This window comes from Herpailurus yagouaroundi, unplaced genomic scaffold (genome assembly GCF_014898765.1).
Source record: "Herpailurus yagouaroundi ecotype Mexico unplaced genomic scaffold, PumYag 308, whole genome shotgun sequence".
NCBI lineage: Eukaryota > Metazoa > Chordata > Mammalia > Carnivora > Felidae > Herpailurus > Herpailurus yagouaroundi.
In genome coordinates this window covers 6,331,170-6,334,221 of record NW_024412525.1, presented here as the reverse complement: position 1 = coordinate 6,334,221, position 3,052 = coordinate 6,331,170, and positions in this window count along the sequence as shown.

The following is a 3,052-nucleotide window of genomic DNA, read 5'->3' as shown; positions in this document are numbered from 1 at the left end:
TCCTTTTTGGTATTTTGTTATTAAGTTAAAAAAAAATAGCAACATGTTTCCATAGTGCAAAATTCAGGGTAGACAACAAAAAGTGAAACAGGACAGCTCACATAACAGAAGGGGCCCAGGGCAAAATGAAAATACCCTGCCCTTGTTCAAAACCGATGAAGGATTTCAAGACAGTAACAGCGGGTCGTTAATTCTAGCCCAGGGTCCTTAGGAGAGCAGGGTACACATACCTGTGAAGCCTGTCCCTGAGGAAGTAGCTATGTTTTCAGGACCCTCCGGAATGCTGGAGCCCCTGGCCAGGCCCGCCTGGGCTGCAGACACCCTGCAGCTTGAAGATAAAAGGTTCTATCTTTGCAAGAGCGGCGTGGAGATTCCACCCCAGGCCTAAAACGAGCATTTTGAGTTTTCTCCAGAGTCAGGAGGAGGGCAGAACCTTCCACGTGGGAGGGCAGAGTGCCCCCACTCGTGATTCTGAGACTGGCCCTCGGTACCAACCCAGTAGGGGCAGGTGCCAGCAGGGGAGGCAGCACGCGGGAGGCTGTGACTCCGGGCTAAGCGAAGAAGCCACCGGAGCCCAGAGTGGAGGGGGGGGGAGGGGGGGGTGGCCAGCACCTACCAGGGCCCCTTCATCTCCATCCATTCAGAGAAAAGAGGACCCCAGTTCCCCAGACTGCTCTGGTCCAGGCCACTCTGATCCCTGGCCCAAGGGGCAGCTCCGGGCTGCTAATGAATAACAGAGAGGACCCAGGCCAGGGCTCCCGGTGGCACACACCCCGGGGGCTTGGGAAAAACCAAAACGAACCCAAATCTTATCACCAAATAAACCTGGGCGGGGCCTGGCCGGGTGCCACACTGCCCAAGAGGATCTGGTGAAACAGCTGACTTTTTCTGTTGTCTGCTCCCACTCAGCAGAGGCTCCCTCACTGTCCCATCACCTGCCACAGGCAACTCCCGGCAGAGGCAGGTGGGTGGCCAGCAACCACACTGCAGTTCTGTTCCCAGAAGCACACAGTCCAGTGGCGGCCACAGAACAGCCCTGCCAGCAGCGACACCCAAAACTGATCGCTGTGCGTAGCTGGCCCGGCGGTGGCAGTGGGCTGAGGACATGAGAACTTGCCTTCTGTGAGCATACCTCGAGTCTCCCTCTAGGATGTGCGCTGGGGTGGGGGTGGGGGGGGAGTGTGTGTATATGGCGTGTGCGTGTGTGTCTGTGTGTGTGTGTAGTGGGGGGGAAGGTGTTTATGTAGGAGGTGGGGAGGGGAGTAGAGACTTAGAAAGTCAGTGCATTTCCCTTGTTGAAATACAGAAAAATTATAAAAAGTCCATAAGATTGGAGGAAAGCAGCGATTAGGGGAAGGGGCTCGGGGCTCAGGGTGCAACAGTAACTATGGGAAGCCTGCCTTGTGGCAGTGAGGCCCCAGAGCAGCCTCCAGAGGAGGGGTGAGCCTCATTCTCGAAGGACGCGGCTGCCGTTCCCTCCCTGTCTCCCTCACAGCCCACCAGGTCCTCGCCCTCTCGGAAGCCACTCCCTTCCCCCCACCCCTCCGCTTCACCTGGTCCAGGCAGCTGGCATGACTTGGCCCAGACCACCCTCCCCGTGGGGCTCCCACTGGCCCTTATTCCTTTCCCAGCCACTCCGCCTATCAGCCCGCCTTGTGGCGTCCACACAGACAAAATCCGTCCGTGGCCCACGGGGCCCCTCACCGCCGGCCACTGCCTGCTCAGGCCTCGGCCCGGGCCACAGCCACCCTCAGCTCCGCACACAGGAACTTCTCTCAGTTCCCCGGAGGTGCCGCTCTCTGGCCCTTCACCCGACTATTCCTCCTTAGCTGTTCGTCATCAACTAAAACATCGCTTCCTCTAGTAAGCTTTCCCAGACCCCCAGACCAGGTTAGGGGCCCTCCGTGGGCCCCCACGGCTCCCCATTCTCAATGCGAGAACATCAGCTCCTATGGAAGGGCCATGGCAGGGAGTGTCCTCAGTTTTAGTCCCCACCTTCTGCCCTGCACCCGAGCCATGCCTGACGAGTGCTTAGCGTTCAGTAAATATTTTGGGGAAATCAGCTCCTGTAATACTTCACCATAATTGCTTGTCTGCATGGCCTCAGACTGTGGGCTCCCTAAAGGCAGGGTCTGTTTGGATTCATCGTGTCAACCCCAGCCTCAGCACAGAGATTGATGCATGGCAGATGATAAATAAATACCGTGGAATGCGAGAGTATACCACACAGCTATTAAAGAGAACGGTGGAGGGGCGCCTGGGTGGCTCAGTCGGTTAAGTGTCTGACTTTGGCTCAGGTCACGATCCCGCAGTTTGTGAGTTCGAGCCCCGCGTCAGGCTCTGTGCTGACAGCTCAGAGCCTGGAGCCTGCTTCCGATTCTGTGTCTCCCTTTCTCTCTGTCCCTCCCCCACGCATGCTCTGTATCTCTCTCTCTCTCTCTAAAATAAACATTAAAAAATTAAAAAAAAAAAAAAGAATGATGGAATGTTCTGTGTGATGGAATGGAATAGAACATCCAAGAATCATTGTCACGTGAAAAAGCAATGTGAGAATCATGTGTATAAGAGGCAATCTTTTTGGTAAGAAGAGGCTTAAATACACCTTTATGTTCATTTTTGCTTGTACATAAAGAAAACTCTAGAAAGATGCACAAGAAATTAATAAAAGTGATTACCTTTCGGAGAGAGGACTGGGCAAGTGGGAGTCAGATGTAGGAGTAAGACTCGGCTTATATAATCTTCTACTTTGTATTTTGAACTCGAATGTATTACATAATCAAAAAGTTTTTTAAAGGAAAATGAATATTGGTGGAAGGCAGAAGGGGGAGAAGAACAAACAGGGAGAGGGTTGGAACTCCAACCAGGGCCTAGCTGCCTTTGGTCAGTTACAACATACAGCCTCGAATCCAGGGCTGACAAGTTTGGATTCTGCCGTAGAAGAAGGATGGGCATCTAAGAAATCCCCCAAGCCCACATGCTGTGGCCAAGACACCGAGTCTCCCAGGTGGGGCAAGGTCAGCTGGGGTTTTTTGGTTCTCCTGTATCCTAGAGG